Genomic DNA, 23,734 nt, shown 5'->3' on the forward strand with positions numbered 1-23,734 from the left:
TTCTATTTTTTTGTTGGAGAAATAATTCAATTTTAAAGGGTATAAATTGGTCAATATTTACGGGACATTTTTGTCGTTTAACATTTAGCGTTTCAACATTCGTGCTTTTATAACAACTAGTATCTATGAACGTGCGTTGCACGTTAATAATGATACACGATGGTTTTTAACCATTTAAATCATCTAAAAACTGAAAAATATCATTACATTAGCATAATACGTGAATTCAAAATAAAAGGAAATCATCAGAACTTACATCAATTTAGTCGTGTTAGTTAATTACGTATTATAGTTTAAAAGTATTTAACTTGGTGGTATCTTACCGAACACTTCTTTGTAGATGATATTTTTGCGTATGTTTCCTTGTAATACTTTGGTTGCTCTGCCGTAACCATAACTCTTATTGTCGATATTGATAATTTTTTTTAGTGCAAAAAAATATATTGCGATAAATACAGTCCAATATTTAGGATGTTTGTCCTTGTGCTTTATTTATTTAATTGCACAACATAAACATACCGAAAATTATTTTCACACAAATTTAAATGGATATTCTCTAGTTTCGGAAGATGAAAGTTGAATTCAGAAATAAAAATATACTTAGAAATACATTGACCGGCATCATAATTTTTGCATGTATGACGTTATTGTCAAAACTTCTATATACAATCTATGTGCTATTACATAAGTTATTCAATGGATCTAAGATTTTCATTAGCATGACGAGCATAGTTTTCTTCAAATCAATTTATATGTAACGAAGGATCAATTTTAACTTAATGTATTACATATATGGTGACACTGATATACATAAGAAAAAATAAACTTGACAACAAATTTGTGTGGTATAAGGCCATTTGGTATTAAAGTATTTACGTATTCTTCATGGTAGTAATTATTTGTATCATATTTTGCTGAGTCAAAAACTGAAAAATATCTTATTTTTACCATAAAATTTTGCAATCAACCTTTTATTTAGTTGATCAATATATTCATTTCTGCTAGCTAAGATAGCTTTTAATTTCTATCATGTAATTTGGATAAATTACATTTTAATCTATTGATAGAAATATTTTTCTTATTAAATGCACTACTATTACAATTGCGATTGATAACCAAGTGTTACGAAAGAACCAAATCATCTTTTATTACATGCTCTTTTTCGTTTTTGACACGAAGCAAGCAGTTACTAAAGACCTGTTGTTACTTTATATTTCTTGTCAGTTAAATATTTTTAATTTGAGTCCATAAGTATAATTTTGCCAAGCTAGTTTTTACAGTCCTTGCTTTCATCGATTTTATAACTATTGATATATAGTACTTGACATAAATCACCTTCCAAGCCATTAGTTTTTCACCAAATGGTTCATTGGTATTCAATATATCTCCAACGCCATAAGCGATTCATCCCATTGTAAGCACGTGATTTTTGCCCTATATGAGAATTACAAAAATAAAAAAAATTAAAAAAAATGATTTTCTCTTTGGTGTGCAATTTTTGTGATATTTTGAATAATTATTTGTATTTGTCTGTGCGTGTTTATTTGCTAAATTAATAAAAATACAAAAAACATGTCGCATTTTGCATATAGGATTTAATTCCACAATTGTTAATAATTAGATGTGTTTTACAAAAATTAAAAAAAATTACAAAAATAGGCATCGTTTGCATTTTTAGCATTTAATGTCCAAATATACAATTTTATGCTTAATTATTATTTAATTGTGCGTTAATTGATGTTGGGAGTTAATTTGCGCTTTTATGACTTAATTTAGTTCTTAATAATAGTTTAAGTATTTTTATAATTTAGTTTTAGAAAATAAAAGAAGAAAAGAGAGCGAAAATATAAAGAAAGTAGGAATTGGGCCTCTTCTTCGATTTCAAGCCACAGGCCCAAAAAATGGTCCAACCTTCCCTATGACCCAGTCCATTTCGAACTGGGTCGACCCAGTCCATAACCCAACACCCCTATTATTGTACAAACAAAATAAAACAAAAAAAAGAAGTAAGAAAACCCTAAAAATGCCTAAAGCATCCGCCCCCCCTATTCTCCTTCTTCTTCCTCAAAACTCCAAAGCACAACCATGGCTGCCCTTGACCCCACTCCCTCTCGTCCAAACACCATCAACAAACAGTTCGTCATGACCAAACGACCCCAAGAACCATAGCTACTGCTGTCCGCGCAGCTGTCTCTGCGTCGTCACTTCATCTTCTTCGTCCTTCGTCAAGCTCGAGCTTGAGCTCGACATCCATGGCTGCCCAGCTCCACCAAGCAGTCCGCCATTGCCTTCGTCGACCGCTCGCTTCCATGGCAGCTGATTCCGCGTCAACTTCTGCTGCTTCATCGTCCAAACCCCACCGGCGCAGCTGCTGCTTCATCGTTCAAACCCCACCGGCGCCGTTGCTTCTCCTGCCTCGTCGTGGCAGCTAGGTATGTCTCCTCCATAGTGTTGCTGCTACCGTTGCTGGTTCGCCGGAGCTGGGTCGTCGTTGTTGCTGCCGTTGCTGCTGCTTCACGTTCCATGCTTCGGCTCTTGCTTCGTCTTCTTCGTTATGTCAAAGTTTCGTTGGTTTCATTTAGAGTTCATTCGATGTTTGTCGTTGGTCATTTACGGTTAGTTGTTCTAAGTTTTATTTTTGTCCATATTTTTATTTGATATTTTCCGAATCCAAACTCGTTAAATGATTCAATTCTTGTCTTGTTCGTTGTTCATTGTTGAAATAATTTTCTAGTGTGTTCATGTGTTTGATTGAATTAATTTTCAGATTTCAAAATAGAAGTTTAATTAGTTGTTTTCATGTTTATTTCATGTTTGTATTATTGTTTAAGTGAATATTTGTTAGTTTAATATTAGTTAGATACAAATTGAAGTTTAATTAATTGTTTCTTCAATTTGTTTAATGTATTTTATGTATTTTCCGGAAATTGTTAATATTGTTAAGTTCAAGTTTAAATTCATAATTGTTTCTTCTTAGGTTTTGTTTTGTCATTTGCCTAAAAGAATTTAGTTGTAATAAGGGAAGTATGTTGGTTTTAATCATTTGAATCCGTCGTTTTTATTTTTAGATTTAATTCATGTTCATATTATGTTTGTTGATCTTGAATCCGAAATTTGTATAGTTTGATTTTTTTTTGTTTATCATTTATGATTATCTCTTGAATTTGTCTCATAATCTTGTTTAAGTTTGATATAGGAATTGTTGGTTGTAATGTTGTTATGGTTGATTTTGAGTTCAATATTATTGAATTTAGAAATCTAAATATACTTGTTTGATTGTTGTTGTTGTTTAAATCCGAAAATAGGTTTGTTGTTGCTAAAAATATTGTTCAATCAAATTTTAGTTGTTCTTGGTTGTTCAATTTGTGTTCATATGATTTGTGGTTGAAATCATGTTCAAATCATGTTCATGTGATTTGTTGTTGAAATGTTGAAGAAATCATGTTCATGAAATTTGTTGTTTGAACATTGTTAGAAATTAATCATATTGTCTATATTTTGGTTAAGTTTGATTAATTGATGTGTTATAGCTGATGGGTAGTTTGGTAATTTATAGTACTTTCGGGGGTAAAATAGTAATTTGTAATAGGGTCGGAGGGGTAGTTTAGGAATTGTACATTTTGTAATTGTTTATTGTGAAGCATGGGGGACAAAATGAAATGGGGTGGGTTGTGATATAGTTATTTAATATAAAGGGGGGACAAGACAAATTTTAGTGTGGGGGAATCTTGTATTTGTTTATGTTAGGCATGGGGGACAAAATATAATGGGGTGGTGTGATATATTTATTTAATGTAATGGGGATGAGTGGGAAGATAATGGGTTTGGTAGAGAAAATGGGTTGATTTTAATTGATTAAAAGATTTATGGGTTGGGGGATATATAGAGAGGTCTTGAATCAGATTTGAGAGGAGGAAAAAATTTAAGAGAGAAAATTCCGAAAAAAAAATACTAAGACTTTAGAAAAACAAAAAGAAAAACATTCTGGAAATTCAAAAGAAGAAGAATATACACCTGATATATAGTCCAAATATTCTGAGATACGGATTGAGAAATTAAGGGTTAAACACTAACTAGTCTTTCAAAAATCTGAAAAGTTTCCCTTTGCTTCTGTCCGTTGGTTGTTGTTGTTTCCGGATTTTGTCTTGATTTTAAAATCTGTCACTAAGTTTCTCGTCGCTGGTTGTTACTAGTTGCTGGGATTGCTGTTGTTGTATGCTACTGAATTTCTGCTGATCTCTCACTTTTCTTTTGCTTCCAATATCAGGTACACAACTGACACGCTGATTATTGTAAACTGAAACAGGAAGCATGAATACGAAAAATGAAGAATTGAAGTTCTAAATTTATTTTGAATTATATTCTTAATTTTATTTGTATATATAAATTATTTAGCTTACAAAAATCGGAATCATGTAGCTATTTAATGTATATATAGTGGAACATCCAACGATAGCTTAACGGATGAACTATCTATATATTGCTTAAAAATAAATAAATGGTGTAGTAACTCCGTCTAAGTTAAAAATCAAACGAATAGACCATTTCGGAACTTGTAAGAAAATTGTTTAGTTAAATAATATTGGTTAATTCCAGCATGTAATTGTTTTAGATTAAAATTAGATTGCCAAGTAAATAAATAAATGGTGTAGTAACTCCGTCTAAGTTAAAAATCAAACGAATAGACCATTTCGGAACTTGTAAGAAAATTGTTTAGTTAAATAATATTGGTTAATTCCAGCATGTAATTGTTTTAGGATTAAAATTAGATTGCCAAGTTTTTTTTTAATTTGACAAACTGAGAACATGCCTAGTATAATATAATTAGGTAGTAATACGTGAGCATGTGCCCGTACTGGCAACAGACTGCCTTGCTTGTATCATTTTTTCAGAATTTACGAATCATATTCGAAACTCAACTATAATAACTCAAGCATGTAAATAAATTAAGACCTTTTCTCTTTCATTTTTGTAGAGACAATTTTAATAGAAAATGTAGGCACTTTAGGATTATCCTAATAAAAATAAATGAGATGAGCCTCGCCAAATAAAACGCACAAATTGCGGGGCCCTCGATAAATGTTTAATTAAAATTACTTAGACTTCGGGATGAGCCGTTTAGCAAAATTCCACGGCCTTACCCAGAAATAATAATACGATAATTGCTTCAGGCGTGCATTTTAATAATCTTACCTTCTTAAATTCGGGTGCGCATTTATGTGACCCAAATCCAAATCTCAACGGAGTCGGAATGTATTAACAACCATGGGCGCATTGATTGTGACATGGTTCGAAATGCATTTTTACAATGTTGCAATTCCATAAAAAATAAATAATAATAAAAGCGGTTTTAAACTTAATGAAAGCACATAAGTAATAACATGTAATAAATCAGATATCTAGCCATTATAACAATTTAAGCGACCGTGCTAGAACCACGGGATTCGAGGGTGCCTAACACCTTCCCTCGGGTCAACAGAATTCCTTACTTAGAATTTCTGGTTCGCAGACTTCATTTGGAAAAGTCGAATATTTTCCTCGATTTGGGATTCAAGATAAACCGGTGACTTGGGACACCAAAAGCCAAACCTTTCCCAAGTGGCGACTCTGAATTAAATAAATAATCCCATTTCGAATATTGTCACTTAAATTGGAAAAACTCCCTCGCGCATTCAACCCTTCGGGGCGGGCGCGCAAAAAGGAGGTGTGACAGCTCTGGCGACTCTGCTGGGGAGCTGGGCCCAGAACCACTGGTTCAGGGTTTAAGAATTCGAGCTTAGAATAATTGTTATATTTGGCTTTATCATCTGATCTTTATTACATGTTTTGGCATAACGTGCTAAATGTTGTCTTTTACCGCTTTGATATTATCTGAACTGTATATAAACTGTGCCGAAACCCCTCTCTTCTTACCTCCGGGGAGAAGCTCGCTGGTCGAGACTCCCCATTCTGTTAGTGTCAATACCTGAAATAAGAAAGAGGCCGGACAAGTTACAAAGCCGGACGATCTCGCGGGTCCCCGATACGTAGCCCCCTCCTCGACTCGAGTTGTCCGCTCGGGTACACAGTCTCGAACATATACCCAGGTTATAAACCTAGTATAACGAAACCTCATGTCGGGTCCCTAGTAGGAACGCTTATTTGCATCATGTTGCATTTGACGTAGGGGACTCAACACAGGGGTTGGGTCCGTCTAGGACAGGCAACCTGAAATGAAAAGACCATCCTGCTACATCCCGTTTGTTGGCGCATTTATTTGTTTCAGATCTGCGTGCTGACCGGTTTCTAAAAAAAAATCAAAAAAAGGGAAAGAGAAAAATAGCAGCGTAGGGAGATAATTACTTTTTTTTGGAAAAGATAAAACCAATGTCCAAGTAGTGTCAAAACCTCACCGGAATTTTCTAAAAAAAAAAAGAAAACAAAGTGAAAACAAAATTTGTCTTTTAGTTTGATTTATATATAAAAAAAACAATAAAAAAAATTCCTTTTAATCACTTTCAAAATCCAAAACGGGTATTTATTTAAAAGTAAAAAAAAGGGAGAAAATTCAAAACTCAAAAAAAAAGGGTATTTGTTCCGTTTTAAAAAAGATTTTTCGAATTTTTTTTTAAAAAAAAAGGGTGAAAAGAAGTTTAAAATTCATAAATATTTCCTTTTTTAAAAAAATAAATAAAAAAAAACGAAAAAAAAAAATTTCCAGAAAAATACTTTTTCCCTTTAAAAGATTGTAGTCAGAAGGAGTTTAGTTTATTTGTACTCTACGCCTTATTGACCGTACTACGCCGGTTTGATTCGCACCGGATGTGAGATACGTAGGCAACCCTCATCGGGTCCAACCTCCCCTTTTTCAGAAATAGCCAAAATGTCTAGAATATTTTTTTTTAACATCATCATAAATGAGTAGGGTGATGTTGTTTTGTCAAGAATAGCCGAATATTCCCGAAAAGGACGCCGGAAGGCTGACTTTGCACAAACAACCATTTTTTTTGTCATTTTGAACTTTGACCAATTTGCCTGACAGCCTTGGAATCCTCGTCCCCGAGGCTCTGTGAGGCCATGTTCCCAATGTCGTGTCACCATTCTAAAAAAAAATCAAGTGATGTTTTTGTTGTCAAAAACAGCCGAATGTTCCCGAAAAGGACGGCGGAAGGCTGACATTGCATAAACGGTCATCTTTGGTCATCGTTTTATTTTTGACCGGTTGATCCTCGCAGCCTTAAAATCTTCGTTCCCGAAGTACTAAAAGGCCGCATTTGAAAACCGAGTCCATTATTTTGGAAACAAAATCTTTTCTTTTTAAAAAAAAAAATAAAAAAAAAATAAAAAAATAGATAGTTTTATGTTTTTTGAGTCTAATAAAAGTTTTTCGTTGGCATAATCACCTTAATAAATGTGCAGGATGAGCACAATGCAAAATGAGCACTTTTCGATAATGACTAAAATCCCTGTCAAGTTACGGCTATGGTGGAATGATCTAGGTCTTGAAGGACAAGGTGAAGTCAAGAAATATCTTAAAGGTCTCACGGGTTTACTGGAAATCCAGCCTCGGGGAGATATCATAAGAGCTTTGGTCACTTACTGGGACCCAACGCACAATGTTTTCCACTTCTCCGATTTTGAACTCACCCCAACTCTGGAGGAAATGGTTGGGTACATCGGAAATGCTGAACTTCCATTAAGGCAAAGATACCTGGTCGCCCCAAGAGCTGTCACGGTGCATCGATTTCTAGACTCACTAAAAATACCCAGGACGGTCCATAACCCAGATTTGGCCGCCGGTTTCTGTAATCCATGTTTCATATACGACAGGTATGGTCATGTAGGAGGATTCAACAATCCGATTAACAAGCTATGCAGCAAAGGAAGTCGTCAGAAGTGGGATAAGCACAGACGGGTGGCTTTCATGATAACATTTTTGGGCCTTCTGGTATTTCCGAGGAAAGATGGGAATATTGATCTGAAAATATCCGGGGTCGTCAGTACTTTGCTCACTCAAAATGACAGTACTCTCGCGCCTATGGTGGTATCCGATATCTTTCGAGCTCTCACAGCCTGCAAAGCCGGAGGGAATTTCTTCGAAGGTTGTAACTTGCTGCTACAAATATGGATGACTGAACATCTCTGCCATCGTTCCAAATTTTTGAGCCATGTTTCTTCGGAGAAGACTTGCATAGAAGAGTTTTACACGAGAACCAAAGAGATCAGTCTACCCAAAGGAGTTATGGCATGGACTTCATTCTTTCAAGCTCTTACTGCCAGCCAAATACAGTGGACACTGGGATGGTTGCCTGTTGATGAGATCATGTATATGCCAGCAACTAGAACTCATTTCCTACTGATGGGACTTAAGAGCATTCAACCTTACGCGCCCTGCCGAGTCTTGAGACAACTCGGAAGATATCAAATAGTGCCACACGAGGAAGATCTTAGTGCTCAAACAATTGAGATAAGCCCTGACGGACAATTTCCTGAAGCAAAAATCCGCCAGATCTGGAACGAATGTCAATATTTGAAAGCAGATACTTGTGTGCAGGATCGGGCCAAAAGTGAAATGGCGCCAGGTTACCTTGCATGGTACAAAAGAGAACTCGAACACGAAAGGCCGGCTAAAAGACCCCACATCTTGAATTTCGCCGAATCATCGCAAAAGCAGTGGGATTGGTTGGCAAAAGAAAGAGGTTATCGTACCGAAATCAGCAAGTTGAAGCAACAAGTGGAATGTCTAAAATATGAGCACAATGTGCAAGTTGCTACCGATCTGGGAGAAAAGAACAAGTTGGCTCAGGAAAACGAGATGCTCAAGGCCCGGATAAATCAAATGAGGTTAGATGCTGATAACCAACAAAGGAGTCGGTCGGATGAACGATTGATAAAAGCTCTAAGGACGGAAATTGGGGAGCGCCGGACTGAGTCAGAAAATACCATAGCGGGGCTCGAGGCACGCTGGGCAAGAAGGACAGAAAAATGTAATCGACACTTACAGCAGTTGGAAAGGGATCACGAGCGAACCATTTCCAATTTGAAGGAAAAGATGGACAGAGCGTTTGAGCAAACCCGAACCCTAGGAGTTGAAAATAGACATTGTCGCAAGCTTTTAGCCCAAATGGAAGTAGAAATTCGGCAGTGGCAAAATCAATGCCTCCAGGATTCTCGGGTTCTGACAGCCCGTAATGATCAAATAGAGCACTTACTCAAAGAGAAGAGGCGAACCAGGGATAAGATCAGGACCATTGCCCATGCCATCATCAGAAGATGTCTACGGTGTGAAAACATGACCACCATTACCGTTCTCTCGGCAGTGATGGTGTATGTCAAGCAAACCATGCATGAGCTGGAACAACTTGAAAGGGATCTCACACCTAAGACCGCGGCGAGGCCGAACGATGCCCCGCGGGCGCCAATTCTCGAAACCTTGATGTATTTATAGGTCGAGTCTGCATCTTAGCATCTTCTGTCCGTCTTTTCGCATCAGGGTGCATTAGTTTGTTTGAGTCTGCATTTGTTTTCAAGGTTTGTTTATTTTCCCCTTTTTCAAATGTTGGTTGTAATAGATTGCTTCAAGTAATAAAATGTGTGCTTCTTTTACACTCCTCTATCCCGAACTACGCAAGATCTGATTCACGCGGCATCGTGATACGTAGGCAATCCTCATCGGATCCGGTCACATTTTTTAACTGCAAATAATAAAATAATAAAAAAAACAAAGAAAGAAAAATGGTGATAAAAAAAGCCTAAGGAGAAGCCGGAATGACACATGTCTTTGTTGCAAGCATGTAGAAACTCCCCTGACTGTATAGGTGCATCACACCCCAATGTGAGATTACCTGTCTGTTATTTGTTTTACACTAACCGTCATGTTTGCTGATAAGTTCAGGTTCCTAGAAAAGTGGTTTGGTTTTGTGGTAATCTGGCCTCTCATACATACTTCACGAGATCAAAAGGAAACGTTCAACCACCCTTCGCTAAATCAAGAGGAATTGCTCATACATATTTCACAAGGTCGAAGGGAAGTGTCGAAATGTCTTCAGAAATTCCTCTGCCAACGATTCCTATTTCGGAGGAAAGTTCAATCTCAGTCATCCCAACTTCTGAGTCAGCAACTGTCGAGGAAAATAGGATTCTGCGTCTCCGCATGATGGAAATGTGGGACGCCTGGGCCAATGGAAAAGAGCCACCAAGTGCGATCCCTGGATTCCCTGAGCTTTTTCCTAGGGCAAGTGGAACCTCCAACATCCCCACAAATTATCCAAATACCCCATTGGGATTTCCTACCATCTCAACCTACTTTACTGGAACACCTTCTGAGTCTCGCCCCCAGGTGTTAGCTGCCGGAGCGGTTTCAAACATATTCACTGCTCCACCTTGTTCATCCACGGCACAACCTGTCTTACCCAGGCCTAACTTCGATTCATCATCCTTCACATTTCAAGCACCACCTCTTCCATTGGAACCTAGTCAGTTCACTACCAACGCTTACCCTCAGCCGTCTCGGTACGAGTTTATCGCAGGACAGGAGAAAGCCGAGAAAACGCCTGAACAAGAGGAAATGACCAGAAAAATGAGAAGCATGGAGCAAACTCTCAAAAATATACAGGGTCTGAGCGGGCAAAAAAGCGTATCTTACGCTGACCTGTGCATGTTCCCACACGTACATCTGCCCTTGGGTTTCAAAACCCCAAAGTTTGAGAAATATGACGGGCATGGGGACCCCATAGCCCACCTCAAAAGGTACTGCAACCAGTTGCGGGGAGCGGGCGGAAAAGAAGAACTTCTTATGGCTTACTTTGGAGAAACTTTGACTGGCATTGCTTCTGAATGGTATACGGATCAGGAAGTATCTCGTTGGCACATTTGGGACGACTTGGCTAGGGATTTTGTCAGGCAGTTTCAATATAACATCGACATTGCCCCCGACAGGAATTCATTGTCAAATCTAAAGAAGAAGCCTTCGGAGAGCTTCCGAGAATATGCTGTCAAATGGCGCGAACAAACATCCAGAGTCAAACCTCACATGGATGAAACAGAAATGGTCATCGTTTTCCTTCAAGCTCAGGAGGCTGATTATTATCAAAACATGATGTCTGCAATGGGAAAGCCGTTTGCTGAAGCCATCAAAATTGGTGAAATGGTAGAAAATGGTTTAAAAACAGGGCGAATCTTGAGTCAGTCTGCTATAAGGGCCACCTCCCAAGCAATCCAAGGCGGGTCTGGAGGAGGAGCAAACCGAAAGAAGAAGGAAAAAGCAACAATGGCAACTTCGAGTGTAAGAAAACCCCATCCGTCCAGATTTCATTTCTCTGAAAGACCCCCGCAACACTACTACCCCCATCAAGATGCGGCCTATGCTATGAACCTTCAGCCCTACACAGTAATGAATGCACAACCATATATTAGGCCACAACAACAATTTCACCAAAAACGAGCTCAATTTCCAAGAAATCAACCTCCTCACCAAGCTCAGTATAATCCCCGACCTCCACAAAATAATCTCCCCTACAACGCCCGCACTCGAGAGCCGCCCAGGAAAATGGACTTCACACCTATTGGTGAATCATATTCCAACCTTTTCCCCAAATTGGTCCAAATGGGTTTGTTACAACCCGTACCCCCAAATAGGCAAAACCCAGAGTCACCCTCTTACCAACCTGGTGCCCGATGTGCCTATCATTCTGGAGTGGAAGGACATGACACTGAGAGCTGTTGGACTTTGAAAAGGGTTATTGAAAACCTCATAGAACAAAAGCGAATAGTGTTAAAGGACGAAGACATTCCTAATGTGACCAACAATCCGTTACCGGCTCACAACAATGTACCGATTATTGGGATGATCTGCGAAGATAAAGAGTTTGATCCTGTCTTGAAAGCCATCATTGCAATCGCCGACATTGAGAAAGATCCCAAGACGTATGCAAAGCAAGAAAAGGTGGAAAAGAAGAATAAAAACCCTCCTCAAAACACAGAAAAAGTAGTGGAAACAAAAATTGAGGTAGTACCCTCGAAAGATACTGTCCTTTATGTCCCCCGAGGTTCGAAGAAAGGACAAGTGACATTGAGCCCTCCAAGAAGGTTTGAGCTGAACAAAGGATCTAAGATGTATGTGCCCAAAGGGACCTATGCGGAACGGGGGCCAATAATTTCACCAAGGCTGAATGAGCCCGTGATTATTGGACGCGCGCCGCAGAGGCCCATGACGGATCCTACTACCGTCCCATGGAATTATAACAAGGCGGTAGTAACCTACAAAGGAAAAGAAATCCTGGGAGAAGTTAATGAAACTAACCCAACTGAGAAATACCTCAACCTGGAGGAGTTGAATGATTCTACAAAGAAGCGTTTCCCACTCAAGAAACCGGTTAGCGCCGAGGAAGCGAAAGAGTTTTTCAGGAAAATGAAAACTGCAGACTACGAGATAATTGATCAACTCCGAAACTCTCCCGCTCAGGTCTCGTTGTGGTCTCTATTGATGAATTCAACTGAGCATCAAAAAGTGTTGATCAAGACCCTCAATGAAGCTTACGTCCCAATTGAAACTACCGTGGAACAGCTAGAGAGGATGGCAGAAAGATTTTTCATGATCAATCAAATTTCCTTCAGCAAAAATGATCTGCCCCCGGAAGGGGCCGCTCACAACAAGGCCCTCCACCTAACAGTTAAATGTGAAGGGTACTATGTGAAGAGGGTCATGCTGGATGGCGGGTCCGGAGTGGATATCTGTCCCCTTTCGACTCTGCAAAGAATGAAGATCGAAACAGGGAGAATCAGGCCCAACAGCGTATGTGTTCGTGCCTTTGACGGCATCAAAAGGGACACCCTAGGCGAGATCGATTTGATTTTGACTATTGGACCTGTGGATTTTGAGGTGACCTTTCAGGTCCTAGATATGGATACTTCTTACAATTTCCTTCTAGGAAGGCCCTGGATTCATGCGACGGAAGCCATACCTTCTACTCTCCACCAGATGGTAAAATTTGTACATGAAAATCAAGAGATTATAGTCCACGGAGAGGATGAGCATTCAATTTATCGAGACCCGTCGGTTCCATGCCTCGAAGCTAAGGAGGGTAGTGAACACATAGTCTATCAAGTTTTCGAGGTTGTGGTCGCAGACCAATGCGAAGAAGGAAGCCCCTACCCTCAACCTTTTCTCTCAAAAGCGTCAGTTATGGTTGCCAAGGAAATGATCAGGCATGGTTATAAACTGGGAAAGGGACTCGGGGCATCATTGCAAGGTATCACCGAACCTATCACATTACCTGCCGCCGAAAAGTTCTTCGGTATTGGTTTTTACGCCGAAGAAGCTGACGTAATGTGGGCAAACCAACGGAAGAGCAATGGTTGGGTATTATCTCAGCCAATTCCCCATCTTTACAAAACATTCGTCAAACCCAAGTACAATGAAGAAAGAGAGGATGAGACCTTCACGACCGAGGAAATTGAAGAAATCTGTGAGGTTATGAGGCAAATGATGTACGAAACCCATATGGTTCAGCCGGGAGAAGGCTCGAGCACCGCTGAGGTGCTTTACATGGGGCCCGATGCCAAATTGCAAAACTAGAAGGCTACTCCGTTTCCGATCAAGTGGGAATCCTGGTAGACCAGTCTTGCCACCTTTTCTGCATCACGAGTTATTTTGGGGTGTAACTCGAATGATTTCCTTTTAGTTTTTTGTCCTTAAATTCTGATGTAAACCCTATTATCTTCAAAATTCAATGAAATGAAATAAATATTTCATCTTTTATCTTATTTATTCTCTCTGATTTTTTTATTTTTCTATTTTATTTCTTTCAGTTCTAATAATGCGGCTTTAAATAACATGACATGCTTGCGGACTTCATGCCCGGATCCAAACATGCGGTCTAACTGCGAAATAATGAACCAAGAAATGGAATACGACGAAGAAGAGGCTTTTAAGGAAATAAATCGAGAATTGGAACACTTTGAGAACAAACCTAAGCCGAATCTGAATGACACTAAACCAGTTAATTTGGGAACTCCTGAGGAAATCCAAGAGACCAAAATTAGCATTCACACGGACAAGAGAACGCGAGACGCGATAGTTCAACTCCTTGTTGAATTTAAAGATGTGTTTGCTTGGTCATACGATGACATGCCAGGATTAAGCGTTGATCTAGTGGTGCATAAATTGCCAATTCACCCTGATTGTCCTCCAGTTCAACAAAAGCAGAGAAAGTTCAAAACTGATGTCAGTGACAAGATTAAAGAAGAAATCACCAAGCAGCTGAAAACAGGAGTAATTCGGGTAATCCAGTACACCACGTGGTTAGCGAATGTAGTTCCAGTGCCGAAAAAAGATGGGAAGACTCGGGTCTGTGTGGATTATAGAGATTTGAACAGAGCAAGCCCCAAAGACAATTTCCCATTGCCCAACATCCACATCCTTGTTGATAATTGCGCCAAACATGAGATCCAGTCTTTCGTAGATTGTTACGCTGGATATCATCAGGTGTTGATGGATGAAGAAGACGCTGAGAAGACTGCATTCACTACACCATGGGGCACTTACTGTTACCGGGTTATGCCATTCGGTCTGAAGAATGCTGGGGCAACTTACATGAGAGCCATGACTGCCATTTTTCATTACATGATGCATCAAGAAATAGAGGTGTATGTGGATGACGTGATAATCAAGTCCAGGACTCGAGACAATCATATCCAAGACTTGAGGAAATTCTTTGAGAGACTGAGAAAGTACGACTTGAAGCTGAACCCGGCCAAATGCGCCTTCGGAATCCCATCAGGCAAGCTTTTGGGTTTCATAGTAAGTAGGAGAGGTATAGAGTTAGATCCAACAAAGATAAAATCTATCAGAGATCTACCTCCCCCAAGAACGAAGAAAGACGTGATGAGTGTGTTGGGCAGGTTAAACTATATCAGTCGATTCATTGCCTAGCTAACTAGCACGTGTGAGCCCATATTTAAGCTATTAAGGAAGGATGCAGTGATCAAATGGACGGCTGAATGTCAACAAGCTTTTGACAAGATCAAAGAATATCTTTTAAATCCCCCAGTTTTGGTCCCACAAGAGCGAGAGAGACCCCTGTTCTTGTATCTGACAGTCTTGGAAAATTCTTTCGGTTGCGTCCTCGGGCAACATGACATAACCAGAAAGAAGGAACAGGTGATCTACTACTTGAGCAAGAAATTTACCGGCTACGAGGCCAAGTACACTCTGCTGGAAAGAACGTGTTGTGCTTTAACGTGGGTTGCCCAAAAATTGAGACATTATCTTCAAACTCACACTACTTACCTCATAAGCAGGTTGGATCCTTTGAAATATATATTTCAGAAACCAATGCCTACTGGAAGACTGGCCAAGTGGCAAATCTTGCTTACTGAATTTGACATAGTCTATGTCACCCGTACGGCAATGAAAGCCCAGGCATTAGCAGATCATTTGGCCGAAAATCCGGTTGATGAGGAATACCAGCCATTGAGTACTTATTTTCCAGATGAAGAAATAAATACCATAGAAGTGGTCTCGGAAAATGCTCACGTTTGGAAGATGTTCTTTGATGGGGCCGTAAATGCCAAAGGTGTAGGAATAGGGGCAATCTTGATCTCACCTGCTGGTCAACATTATCCGGCTACAGCTAGGCTTCGTTTCTTTTGCACGAACAATACAGCTGAATATGAAGCTTGCATCATGGGCATGAATATGGCGATTGATCAAGATGTTGGGGATTTGTTGATTATGGGGGATTCTGATTTGATTATCCGGCAAGCCCAGGGTGAATGGGAAACTCGAGATGTCAAGCTTATTCCTTACCGGCAGCACGTAGAGGATCTCAGCAAGTGGTTCAGATCAGTAGAGTTCAGGTATATCCCGCGATGTCACAATGAATTAGCCGATGCACTTGCCACTTTAGCTTCAATATTACCTTATCCAGGCAACGCCCACATCGATCCCTTGGAAATCCAAATCAGGGAAAGACATGGTTACTGCAACGCCATCGAGGCAGGACCAAGTATCCAGCCATGATACCAGGATGTTAAGAGGTTCTTGAAAACACAAGAATACTCTGAACATGCTACTGGAGATCAGAAGAGAACTATTAGGCGGCAGGCAAGTGGATTCTTTTTGAGCGGTGAGATATTGTATAAAAGAACCCCTGATCTCAACTTATTAAGATGTGTTGACGCCGAAGAAGCAGGCAGGATCATGCATGAAGTACACGCAGGGGTGTGTGGACCTCATATGAACGGGTACGTTTTGGCAAAGAAAATCTTGCGGGCCGGATATTACTGGATGACCATGGAAAAGGACTGTTTCAGCTTCGTTCGAAAGTGTCATCAGTGTCAGGTGCATGGAGATCTGATTCACGCACCTCCCACAGAACTGCATCCCATGTCTGCACCTTGGCCATTTGTTGCCTGGGGTATGGATGTCATTGGTCCGATTGAGCCCAAAGCTTCAAATGGACACAGATTCATATTGGTCGCTATCGACTACTTCACAAAATGGGTCGAGGCTGTCACTCTCAAATCAGTCACTAAGAAAGCCGTGGTGGATTTCATACATTCAAATCTTATCTGTCGTTTCGGTATTCCTGCAACTATAATCACAGATAATGCAGCAAACCTGAATAGTCATTTGATGGAGGATGTGTGTGAACAATTCAAAATAACGCATAGGAATTCCACTCCGTATCGGCCCAAAGCCAACAGCGCTGTTGAAGCAGCGAACAAAAACATCAAAAAGATTTTGAGGAAGACAACCCAGAGTTCCAGACAATGGCATGAGCAGTTACCTTTTGCCCTGCTGGGATATCACACTACAGTACGCACCTCAGTAGGGGCAACCCCATACTTGTTGGTTTACGGGACCGAGGCTGTAATACCGGCAGAGGTAGAAATCCCTTCTCTCCGGATCATTATTGAAGCTGAAATTGAAGACAATGAGTGGGTCAAAACCCGTTTGGAACAGTTAACGCTGATCGATGAAAAGCGAATGGCTGCGGTTTGTCACGGGCAATTGTACCAACAAAGAATGGCTCGTGCTTACAACAAGAAAGTGCGACCCAGGAATTTTGAAGTAGGTCAACTGGTGTTAAGGCGCATTCTTCCACATCACCAGGAAGCGAAAGGAAAATTTGCTCCTAATTGGAAAGGTCCATACATCATCAAGAAGATATTGCCCAGGGGAGCATTATATCTAGGTGATATTGAAGGAAAAGATCCCGACACAACCGTGAATGTAGATGCAGTAAAAAGATACTATGTTTGAACTTGCTCTGACGATGTTTTTGCACATTTGAGAGGACGAAGGCTTTCATTCCCGCTATCCAAACATTCAAATCCTTTGCTAACCCTTTGAACCATTTACCTTTCTTTCATTACCCTCTTTGGAACCCGGAAGTGAAGTTCTAAAAAAAAAAAAAAAAAAAAAAACCAAAATTTCTTGAACTACGTTTGACTTGATTCCGAAAGGATACGTAGGCAACCTCTCTATGGGGTTCAGTCACACCAAAACCAAAATATAATTCTCCCCAAAAAAGTTAAATTGGGGCAGACATTATAATAATTCGGCGATAATCCTGCCTGGACGGTTCCAAAGTTGTAATTCGATCCAAGTTCTTTTGACCCCAAACATGTTACAAGTCCTTCTGATCAATCGGCAAAAGTTTCTTCAAAATCAAAAAGGCGCAGTTGCTCAGATCCGACACAGTCAGGATGAGAGAATCAAAATGAGAGAGTCTTATTGGTGAAAACCTATGGGCACCATAAGGCGATGACGAGCAGAGAAATCAAAATGAGAGAGTCTTGTTAGTGAAAACTCATGACGAGCACTATAAGGCGACGGTGAGAAAAGAAATGAGAGAGGTCGGCTAGCGAAAACTCGCAAAGAGCGCTGTCGGCCGAAAGAGGATTTCACCACAGAAGGTTCTGGCAAGGTTCCCTGGTTTGGAAACATAGATCCGTTTGGTTCGTGAGAAAATGTAGGTTCGTGAGAGTCGGGCATCCAGTCCAAAAAGCATGTTATGTCAATTTAAAGCCAGCATGGACCAAGATAAGTCTTTCTTTTCCCAAAAAAGACGCTTCTTTTTTTTAAAATTCATTTTTTTCTCGTTCTTTGTTTACTTTTCTTTGGATTCCTTTTCGGTTTAACCCTAAGCCCCAAAACATGCTAGAAAGAAAAAGTGGCAGGACCGGTTTCACAGGGCTCTGTTTGGCAAGAGGTGGAGAACATACCCGGCCTCAGTGATGCGTCAGTCCAATCCCGACTGATCATGGCGTTTGATTACCTCAAAATCCCCAAGCAGAGTGAGACAGAAGAAACAGAGCCGTACACGCACAAATCAACGTGAAATCCTGAAATATTGAGTCTTATCAGTTTGAAAGGAGGTTGCCTTGGAAGCCAATCAATGGCAAATTTTCTCAAACAGAAATGAAGCTTGGGACCAAGAAAAACAATGAAGGCCACAAAACCGACCACAATTTCAAACTGACAATTTTTCTTTGTTTAGGAAAATTGAGACAGGTGCGATCCAAAGCAACCGTGCAAAAAGCAGGTGTAGCCCAAAAAAGAAATGAAGTGCACGAGCGTTGAAACAGCTTTGCAGCAAGAAAACGACCAAAAGGAAGTTTACCCAGAATTCTTTCATACATTTTGATAAATAAAAGGGCATAACCCGTGGACCTCCCTAGCATAACCCAGGGACCTCTTTCCCTTTTTCGGCATAACCCGATGATTTCCTTGGCATAACCCAGGAACCTCTTTGAATTTCCCGGCATAACCCGTGGACCTCCCTAGCATAACCCAGGGACCTCTTTCCTTTTTTCGGTATAAGCCGATGATTTCCCTGGCATAACCCGAGGACTCCGTCCCTTTCCCGGCATAACCCGTGGACCTCCCTGGCATAACCCAGGGATCTCTTTCCCTTTTTCGGCATAACCCGATGATTTCCCCGGCATAACCCGAGGACTCTGTCCCTTTCCCGGTATAACCCGTGGACCTCCCTGACATAACCCAGGGACCTCTTTCTTTTTTTCGGCATAACCCGATGATTTCCCTGGCATAACCCAGGAACCTCTTTGAATTTCCCGGCATAACCCGTGGACCTCCCTGGCATAACCCAGGGACCTCTTTCCCTTTTTCGGTATAACCCGATAATTTCCCCGGCATAACCCGAGGACTTTCTCCCTTTTCCGGCATAACCCGATGACTTCCCCGGCATAACCCGAGGACTCTGTCCCTTTCCCGGCATAACCCGTGGACCTCCCTGGCATAACCCAGGGACCTCTTTCCCTTTTTCGGCATAACCCGATGATTTCCCCGGCATAACCCGAGGACTCTGTCCCTTTCCCGGCATAACCCGTGGACCTCCCTGGCATAACCCAGGGACCTCTTTCCTTTTTCGGCATAACCCGATGATTTCCCTGGCATAACCCAGGAACCTCTTTGAATTTCCCGGCATAACCCGTGGACCTCCCTGGCATAACCCAGGGACCTCTTTCCCTTTTTCGGTATAACCCGATAATTTCCCCGGCATAATCCGAGGACTCTCTCCCTTTTCCGGCATAACCCGAGGACTCTGTCCCTTTCCCGGCATAACCCATGGACCTCCCTGGCATAACCTAGGGACCTCTTTCCCTTTTTCGGCATAACCCGATGATTTCCCCGGCATAACCCGATGACTCTTTTCCTTTCCCGGCATAACCCGATGACTTCCTCGGCATAACCCGAGGACTCTCTCCCTTTTCCGGCATAACCCGATAACTTCCCCGGCATAACCCGAGGACTCTTTTCCTTTCCCGGCATAACCCGATGACTTCCCCGGAAAAACCCGTGGACCTCCCTGGCATAACCCAGGAACCTCTTTTCCTTTTCCGGTATAACCCGATGACTTCCCCGGCATAACCCGAGTACTCTTTTCCTTTCCCGGCATAACCCGATGACTTCCTCGGCATAACCCGTGGACCTCCCTAGCATAACCTAGGGACCTCTTTGAATTTTCCGGCATAACCCGTGGACCTCCCTGGCATAACCCAGGGACCACTTTTCCGGCATAACCCGATGACTTCCCCGGCAAAACCAGTGGACCTCCCTGGCATAACCCAGGAACCTCTTTTCCTTTTCCGGTATAATCCGATGACTTCCCCGGCATAACCCGAGTACTCTTTTCCTTTCCCGGCATAACCCGATGACTTCCCCAGCATAACCCGTGGACCTTCCTGGCATAAACTAGGGACCTCTTTGAATTTTCCGGCATAACCCGTGGACCTCCCTGGCATAACCCAGGGACCACTTTTCCGGCATAACCCGATGAATCTTCCCGGCATAACCCGTGGACCCTTTCCAGCATAACCTGGCAATTCTCCCAATTTAGGGCTCCGATCCTTAAGTTGAACAGGTTTCCTATTTAGTCAGCATTAGGGCTCTAATTCCTGAACTGAGCATTTTTTTTTCCTATTAGCCGACATTAGGGCTCCAATCCCTGAGTTGAGCAACCTTCCTTTAGCCAACATTAGGGATCCAATCCCTGAGTTGTGCACTTTTACCTTTTGCGACATTAGGGCTCCAATCCTTGAGTTGCGCTTTGTAGACTAGGGTTTTTTCCAATCCCCTCATCAGTGCTGTAAATTTTCATGACAATTAACTCACGAAATTTTCCTAGTGAAACTGGGGCAGAAATTTTGTTCGTTTGTTTTGTTGTCTCAGCAGGTCTGACCCTGAGGTGCATGGATCGAGACGACCTACAAGGTGAGTCTCAGTCCAGAATAAAGAAAAGAATAAAAGAACAAAAGAAAAAAAAAGAAGATGTTCCCACAAATTGGAACAAACAAAGGGCAGGTCGCTCAAAAATTAGATCAAATTCCCGAGCTCCGCCAATCCCGTTTCATTCAATACTGCAGAATTAAACAAACGCCTACAACTTGCGAGCATCAAGATTCGGATCGAAGTCTACAAGCAGAATTAGCTGAGACCCAAGATCAAGTTGCAAAAGAATTATAGATAGGAATCTTGTAACTAGCGGTTGACAGGCATAAGTAGTTAGTTCAGTTTCAATTTCCTTTGGTTGTAATAAGGAGGTCAGTAAAGCAGTAGTGGCAACAGCAACAGCAGTAACAGCAAGCATTGCAATCCCATGGTAGTCCCAGCTACCAAAATTTCCCGAACTACATTGACATGATTCCTGTTTAGCCCAGGATATGTAGGAAACCTTTGAAGCAAAGGTTCGGTCAAATATTTTTCAAAAAAAAAAAAGCTTCACACGGGTACTCGGATGGACAAAAATCGCTCGCTTTATCTTTGCACGAAAAACCTTCGTGTCTCCGGACAAAGAGGGGCAGCTGTAAGCACGTGATTTTTGCCCTATATGAGAATTACTCCCAAAAATAAAAAATAAAAAATAAAATGATTTTTTCTTTGGTGTGCAATTTTGTGATATTTTGAATAATTATTTGTATTTGTCTGTGCGTGTTTATTTGCTAAATTAATAAAAATACAAAAATATGTCGCATTTTGCATATAGGATTTAATTCCACAATTGTTAATAATTAGATGTGTTTTACAAAAATTTAAAAAAATTACAAAAATAGGCATCGTTTGCATTTTTAGCATTTAATGTCCAAATATACAATTTTATGCTTAATTATTATTTAATTGTGCGTTAATTGATATTGGGAGTTAATTTGCACTTTTATGACTTAATTTAGTTCTTAATGATAGTTTAAGTATTTTTATAATTTAGTTTTAGAAAATAAAAGAAGAAAAGAGAGCGAAAATATAAAGAAAGTAGGAATTGGGCCTCTTCTTCGATTTCAAGCCACAGGCCCAAAAAATGGTCCAACCTTCCCTATGACCCAGTCCATTTCGAACTGGGTCGACCCAGTCCATAACCCAATACCCCTATTATTGTACGAACAAAATAAAACAAAAAAAAGAGAGTAAGAAAACCCTAAAAATGCCTAAAGCATCCGCCCCCCCCTATTCTCCTTCTTCTTCCTCAAAACTCCAAAGCACAACCATGGCTGCCCTTGACCCCACTCCCTCTCGTCCAAACACCATCAACAAACAGTTCGTCATGACCAAACGACCCCAAGAACCATAGCTACTGCTGTTCGCGTAGCTGTCTCTGCGTCGTCACTTCATCTTCTTCGTCCTTCGTCAAGCTCGAGCTTGAGCTCGACATCCATGGCTGCCCAGCTCCACCAAGCAGTCCGCCATTGCCTTCGTCGATCGCTCGCTTCCATGGCAGCTGATTCCGCGTCAACTTCTGCTGCTTCATCGTCCAAACCCCACCGGCGCAGCTGCTGCTTCATCGTTCAAACCCCACCGGCGCCGCTGCTTCTCCTGCCTCGTCGTGGCAGCTAGGTATGTCTCCTCCATCGTGTTGCTGCTACCGTTGCTGGTTCGCCGGAGCTGGGTCGTCGTTGTTGCTGCCGGTGCTGCTGCTTCACGTTCCATGCTTCGGCTCTTGCTTCGTCTTCTTCGTTATGTCAAAGTTTCGTTGGTTTCATTTAGAGTTCATTCGATGTTCGTCGTTGGTCATTTACGGTTAGTTGTTCTAAGTTTTATTTTTGTCCATATTTTTATTTGATATTTTCCGAATCCAAACTCGTTAAATGATTCAATTCTTGTCTTGTTCGTTGTTCATCGTTGAAATAATTTTCTAGTGTGTTCATGTGTTTGATTGAATTAATTTTCAGATTTCAAAATAGAAGTTTAATTAGTTGTTTTCATGTTTATTTCATGTTTGTATTATTGTTTAAGTGAATATTTGTTAGTTTAATATTAGTTAGATACAAATTGAAGTTTAATTAATTGTTTCTTCAATTTGTTTAATGTATTTTATGTATTTTCCGGAAATTGTTAATATTGTTAAGTTCAAGTTTAAATTCATAATTGTTTCTTCTTAGGTTTTGTTTTGTCATTTGCCTAAAAGAATTTAGTTGTAATAAGGGAAGTATGTTGGTTTTAATCATTTGAATCCGTCGTTTTTATTTTTAGATTTAATTCATGTTCATATTATGTTTGTTGATCTTGAATCCGAAATTTGTATAGTTTGATTTTTTTTTGTTTATCATTTATGATTATCTCTTGAATTTGTCTCATAATCTTGTTTAAGTTTGATATAAGAATTGTTGGTTGTAATGTTGTTATGGTTGATTTTGAGTTCAATATTATTGAATTTAGAAATCTAAATATACTTGTTTGATTGTTGTTGTTGTTTAAATCCGAAAATAGGTTTGTTGTTGCTAAAAATATTGTTCAATCAAATTTTAGTTGTTCTTGGTTGTTCAATTTGTGTTCATATGATTTGTGGTTGAAATCATGTTCATGTGATTTGTTATTGAAATGTTGAAGAAATCATGTTCATGAAATTTGTTGTTTGAACATTGTTAGAAATTAATCATATTGCCTATATTTTGGTTAAGTTTGATTAATTGATGTGTTATAGCTGATGGGTAGTTTGGTAATTTGTAGTACGTTCGGGGGTAAAATAGTAATTTGTAATAAGGTCGGAGGGGTAGTTTAGGAATTGTACATTTTATAATTGTTTATTTGAAGCATGGGGAACAAAATGAAATGGGGTGGGTTGTGATATAGTTATTTAATATAAAGGGGGGACAAGACAAATTTTAGTGTGGGGGAATCTTGTATTTGTTTATGTTAGGCATGGGGGACAAAATATAATGGGGTGGTGTGATATATTTATTTAATGTAATGGGGATGAGTGGGAAGATAATGGGTTTGGTAGAGAAAATGGGT

This window comes from Nicotiana sylvestris, chromosome 2, assembly GCF_000393655.2.
Source record: "Nicotiana sylvestris chromosome 2, ASM39365v2, whole genome shotgun sequence".
NCBI lineage: Eukaryota > Viridiplantae > Streptophyta > Magnoliopsida > Solanales > Solanaceae > Nicotiana > Nicotiana sylvestris.